This window comes from Danaus plexippus, chromosome 12, assembly GCF_018135715.1.
Source record: "Danaus plexippus chromosome 12, MEX_DaPlex, whole genome shotgun sequence".
In the NCBI taxonomy this organism is placed as follows: domain Eukaryota; kingdom Metazoa; phylum Arthropoda; class Insecta; order Lepidoptera; family Nymphalidae; genus Danaus; species Danaus plexippus.
In genome coordinates, this window is record NC_083545.1 from 4829303 (window position 1) to 4836004 (window position 6702).

The 6702-nt window shown below is 32.3% G+C and overlaps 2 long non-coding RNA genes across 2 annotated transcripts; both read left to right on the top strand.

The window, feature by feature from the left end:
* Window positions 1-251: 251 nt before the first annotated feature.
* Window positions 252-2004, top strand: LOC116772728 (uncharacterized). Its single transcript, XR_009752822.1, has 3 exons — window positions 252-402; window positions 477-509; window positions 1952-2004. It is a non-coding gene; the product is annotated as an uncharacterized LOC116772728 (long non-coding RNA).
* Window positions 2005-2550: 546 nt separating this feature from the next.
* LOC133319099 (uncharacterized) lies at window positions 2551-3805 on the top strand. Its single transcript, XR_009752805.1, has 2 exons — window positions 2551-2719; window positions 2800-3805. It is a non-coding gene; the product is annotated as an uncharacterized LOC133319099 (long non-coding RNA).
* The last annotated feature ends 2897 nt before the right edge of the window (window positions 3806-6702 follow it).

Genomic DNA, 6702 nt, shown 5'->3' on the forward strand with positions numbered 1-6702 from the left:
TTAAATAATAATCTTAGTAATAATAGCTGATAAAAAAGGTAGGATTTATAATTTTATTATAATCTATGGCATTACGGTAAAGAATTCAAGTCAGCGAAGTCGGGTATCAAAGTTAGTCGACAACAAAACAGTAGTCTATGAATTTATCTAAAAACAAATTTTATAGGGAAATACTTTGCTATAAAAATTATGTCGTGAATAGATAACAGCATTCTTGAATCAACATTTTCTTATAAAAGGCAGTTGTTACACTGAAATGAACTGGTTCATAGTCACACAAAATGTTATTATCCAAAGTACTTTTATGCGTGTTGTTCTATCACGGATGTCATGGATACCAGGTGCACCCCAGAAATGAAATTGAAGATTTAACTAACGACAATTCAGACGAACCGGCAATTGGTGTGTAAGGCAAACTGATCATATTTCTTATTTTTCACGAATTAACCGTTTTTTTTTTTAATTTTAATTTACAGAATTATCTACTGGAATTGACGAGGATGAAACAGGTAAGTTATAGTTATGGATTATAGCTTAGTAAAGCCCACATATATACATTTTAAATTTACTTATGTTTAAGCAGACAACAAGTAACCCTTGTTTTTATATTTTATCTAAGCAATAACATCGTCTGTAGCTGTAATGATTTACTCGCTACAAATTGAATTTTTTATTTTTTATTTATGACTTACGTTAACGTAAACCTAGAATTTTATGCAAATAATTTTAGAGAAGAAACCGATATCTCCTCGGTATCCAACTTGCTAGCTTTCTTTTTCGTATTCGGGCTGACAATGGATAGTAAACCGAATAGTAAAATAAAAAAAATATATATATAGAAAAATTATGCAACAATAAGTATACATTGTTTGTTTTTTATCTTAACTTCAATACATTTATTTGTAGTCAAAATAAACAAGTGACTAATTGTAATCAGAGATTGAATTTTTATATTCTTTGGTGAAGAGCGTCTTCGCTTGGTTTCGTATACTAGACGAGATTTTCGAAGAAACCATTGGTCGAAAGCGCTGCTGCCAAATGCTGAAAGATACTATCTATGTACTTTGACAACTGTGGGTATTGTCAAAAATTAAATGACCACAATGTAATGGTCATGATTCCGATCGATACGAGATTTCTTTGACAGTTTCATTTCTAATATAGAAAAAGAGTAAAAGTGAAAAGATTTGTTTTACGTGATCAATGATTGAAAAGATTTAGGACAGATCCAAAGTGGTCCTTATAACGAATAATTCCTCTTTAATTAAAGTAAATGATTGAATAGAAATAATGAAATCATTCAACAATTGATACCTATATTGTTCTCATAATTTTTCGTAGAACAATGACGTATATTTTTGGTACTAATATTTGTCGTGACCTAGAAGGAATAATTTGCTGAGAATTCTTTAGGATCTGTGCCATGTTCGTATTGAATTCCCGTACCGAATTCCGATAAACATATAATATCCTATTTCTATTGAGTTTTTAGGTTGTACTATTAACACCTATAACACCTTCATACGAATATTAATTTTTTTACAGTCAGACGTTTCAGGATATTTTTGCTAAATATTGCATACTAACTCCAATTATTTATTGTGATTTTTTTCTTCGCCTCGCTCTAGTCGTGTATTCTGATTTCTTTTTTTTCTAATAGATGTAAACTATTCCTTATTTGTACGTTTACATATTAAGTAATCAGTGTGTGTGTGTTGTGTGTGTGTGTGTGTGCGAGTGTGTATGTTTTATATTTGAGTTGTTAACGAAAGTATATATACGATAGTCAGACGGCAATTCATACTTAAACGAGTACTTTTATAATTTAATAATTAAATACTTTATTTACTAACCGAATCATCAACTCAAAACGGAGAAGATAATGTTACGAGTAAGTTTTAGGTGTAATTTATAAATTTAGAAATTATATATTAATGAATCTTCATCACAGATACCAATCCAGTAACCGAACCCGAGAAAGAAAAAGAAAAAGAAAAAGAGAAATAACAGGTGACTCACACATAATTGTATTATAAAAATTATTTTAAGAGCTTTCAAAATATTCGATTCGAAAAGACTTTACAATGTTCGTTCTCTCGATTGACATAGGACTAATTGTAAGTATTTTTCTTCTTATTATTTTGTATCGACCTACGGTCAGTCAGTTAGTCAGTTGATCTACCAACAACATTTAGTTAAAAAAAAACATGCAAATCAATTTTCAAGGCTGAGTAGCTTTCTCAAAAAAAAAAAATTTATATAACTTTCATAGTTTCTTTTGTCTTTCATTAAATAAGAATAATCTAATAGATAATATATTTTTAGCAGACGGCGACTGTCCCCCGGATAAAAGTTTACACAGCAAGAAGGATATCCGAGTCATTATCGATTATATGTACAATAATCTCCACTTTAATGACACACTGATTGAGAAACTAATTCCTAAAGCTGACACGCGAAGAATAAACACGCAGAAGATATCGCGCAATTGGGAAGTGGTTTAAAAAACAACCAAACAATTATTGAATGTCCTACAAGGGTATATACGTTGAGGGAAACAACGCGTGGAGCCTGAAGTTCAGAAGATAGCTGGCATACTAAAAGAATATCCACAGCTAAAGGAACTGATGGATGAAAGACAGACTAAAAAAGAATTTCATGAAAAGGTTGACAAAATATGAGAACATTTGTAAATACGCTTGTGATGAACCCGAACCCGGTATTAACATTAATGTTATTGTTACATAAGGTAAAAAAAAATATAAATCATTTAAAAAAACAATATAAATTTTTTTTCAGTAATGAGACGAATATTAAAGAGGAGCATACCAGATGACTATATATGCAGTTCCATCGAGGACCTACAAATAACATCACATCAAAATAACAGACAATTTCGACGAGTTTCTAGAAAAAAAACTTAATATTATCAACGAAACGGATAATTTATTGACGGAAGAAATAATTAAATGAAAAAGGAACTAAAAGAAGCAGCTTGTCGATATACGGTCGGACAATGTACGATGTACTTAGCTTAGAAGATGAATTCAACAATTTCGTAAAGAAATGAACTCAACTGTTATAAAAGAACTCATATATCAAGTTAAAGAAGAGGGCTGCAAATAGATTCTAAGCTGCTACAACTACAACGGTTGATCGAAGATTACGGAAATTACTGCAAAAATTGTAGTTCAGGTAAATGTTTTTTAGAGATCTAGAACTGTAAATAAGTCATTCATTTTATAGAAATATATAAGTGGTAAAATTTCCATTTTAAAATTAAAACATCCTACATGCTGTTATTTCCGTTTGTTCTTCAGGACAGTTAGACGTGTTCTACGACAAAAAATGTAAATGATGGTGGAGAGGGAGACATTACAGACTCTATTCCTATTTTGGACGAACTGATTCAAGATAAATATAATGAAGTAAACGTTACGACGCATGAAATCATCGACGAAATCTTCAAGAACTAACAGATTTAATAAGTGACCCCGAGAGAAACGAAAAATATTTGTCTGATATAAAATCTTTGCAAAAAATATTGTAGATGCTTGGAACATTGAAAGAGAGGGGCTAGAGAACTTGAAAAGCATTGCACCCCCGGCGTCTTTGAAACAACTGTCGGATATACTTTCAGATTCGAAGGAACTTCAGAAAATTATAGACGATAAGATAAAACATTTAGAAGAAATACTGAATAAAAAATAAGCATTAGTCCCACCATAGAACTATATTTCAAAGTATGTTAGAACGATATATTGAATTGTTTATTGGAACAATAAAATTTCGAAATCACTTTGTCCTCTTTGAAGTATCTTTATTCTGCATTATAATGGAGGGTGACCGACCGCCGGTTAGCCGATTACCGATTCAGCGCTCCTCAATAAATCTGAATAGGTATTGTGCGCGGGCGCATACAAAAGTGTTGTTGCTTATTGTGAATTAAATTTGTGATGTGAAGGTTCAAGGAGCCGTTGACATCGATTTACAGGACGTGCGATGTTTGACACCATGAGCATCGAACACATTTTGGCTTATGCATTTAAGTTTATGAAGTCATAAAATTTGGCATTCTTCAAACATTATCTACTTTTGTATAGAATAGACATTTTCATAAAATTATATTTTTAAAATCCCATCAAATAACCTGTCCTCTTTTGGTTTCGTTTTTAAAATAAATCTTTTTAAAAACGAAGTATCAAAATAAAAATCTCGTACAATATAATTGCATATCTGACTTAATTAAAAACACGATGCACTCACTGTTTTTGTAATGGTCACCCAAACTTTGAATAACTCATGACGAATCGCAGTCGCCGAAAATGTACAAAACGATAAATTCATCCGGTCTGCCAGACACGAATGGGAATTGAACTTTATGAAGGCCTCAAAGCAAAACGGCAAAATGGCCACTGCCGTCCAGACAAGAGTTGCATAAGAAACACTGCTGAAATTTATGCCTTTGGTTTATTTAATGATTGAATTGCAGTGTTTTATGCACTTGAATTATTTATCTGAACACGAAATTTATATACACGCATACATACATATAGTGTTTTGTGTTTTTATTGGGTTTTAAAATTCAGTAACACAGCCGACATCGTGATGTTATAAAATTATTAAAATTCGATTTGTGATGATTAAAGTAAAAAGATTAGACCGTTGGATAAGTATTGGATCGTTTTTATAAATCAGTCTGTTGTATCATTGAAAGTGGAGTGGGTGTGCGGGTGAGTGGGTGAGTGGGTGGTGGGTGCAGGGTGCATGCACCGTCTGTCGCGGCAAGGGCACCGGAGCCTGCAGCGCCCGCTACAACCTTCGACGACCTCAGTCGGACACTAGGCGACCTGAAATCGATTGTTACATTATATTATGTAATTGCTGTGTAAAACGTAAACGTACCTCTTGATTACAATATCACAAAGAAATCCGTTTTTTATATCTAAACAAGGCGAAAAAAAAAGGTTAATTTTGGGTTTTGATATGAATCTGTAATATCAAAATAATTAAGCATTAGTCCTTATCTTCATATTGATATAATTGAATGATGTTTTTCATAAATAAAATAACAGAATACAAGCACGGTCTTTTGACGGAGCGTACCTGTAGACTGCAGTGTCACCGCAAGGACGTTGGGTCACCGTCATACAGCCGACCGCTTGTTAAACCAACCTTGTCCTTTTTTATCACACTTAACAACCAACCGAATTATGATTTTGTGACTCGAGTACGTATATGTTTTGATTACTCACGTCTCTCTTGCATTTCGAATATACATATGTACATAGATGATATTATGCGATGTTTTGCATTTGTAGAATTTCGAAATTGCCTGCAATCCAATATTACCTTGTCGGGTGTACTTAGATTATTTACCTGTATTACACAGGAGAATGGGTGACGGTTAAAAGGTAGGTATCAATGAAATACGATGAAGTCTCGTCTACTAGTGAGTTCCAACTGGCGCCGATGCCAATTCAGAGAAAAGAGGTCGTTCATCTGCTCCACATATTACATGATGTTAGTTTTAAACATTCAATTACGTAATTACTATTCACTATATTATTTCGTCATACATGCAAGCAATTACATACATAAATAACAATAAAATTACATAAAACTGAATGTGGAACACATGTTATATATTGAACAAAAAAGGTCTTTGTTTCTTAATATAATTTGTTATAAAGTACGGAATTTCATATGAAATACGACTTAAGTATAGGTCTCATTAAATTTAAATGACTTTCAGAGGATATCTTTTTATCAAAAGGGCCATATGTTAAAAAGTGTTTTTCATTGTTCTCTATAGTTGGATCGCTGTACAAAGGCGAGTTACCGTAAGTGCTACCGAACGTACGAAGAGAATTATTTATATACCGGTCGCTTTTGTGTATATATATTTTTTTTAAGATATTAATTGCGTGAATAATTGGACGAAATTGCTTTGTTGTTATGCTTCGCGATCTTTAGGTATTTCCACATAATTATTATATTCGAGTCATTTGTTTACAGTTTTCGACGCAGCGGATTCTTTGATTCTAGGGAAATGTTCTTTTTTTTATTTTAAATAATAAAATTATAGCAAATAACTAAAATCTTATCCAGTGATAAAAAATAATATTTTTTTTTTTTAGGAAAAATACAAGTCTTTCCCATTGTCAGAATCTTTAAAAGCTTTTAGCAAAAACAAGAAAACGTTGAAATGTTGTTCGAATACAACCCTAATAAAGAATATTTTTAACAATAATGGAACTCATGTATGAATTTGTGTATAAAAGAATAATATTTTCTTTGTTTATCAAATGTGACAAGTTTTTAGTCTATAGATATTCATTTTTTTTTTAATATTTTGTGTAGTACAACAATAGATTAAAAATAAACCTCAGACAGCCAATATACGTACTTTGATTACAATTGCGAAGGAAGATCACAGATTATTTGGCAGAGAAAGGTTGGTTTATGATAGCTACATTCACTGACACGTAGTTAGTCTGCACATGCAGGTGGTTGTCGGTAAAACTACATATAGACGAGGATAGAATGGCAACACGGGTTGAGTTTTAGCCGACATCCGGCCTTACACCGCATTTTCACGCCACACTGCTCAAACAGGACTTCGGTCTTACCGGTCCACTAACAGACTTCCTCGTGCTTTTTTATGGCTACGTTGGCTGTATTACTGTGGTTTTAAAATTG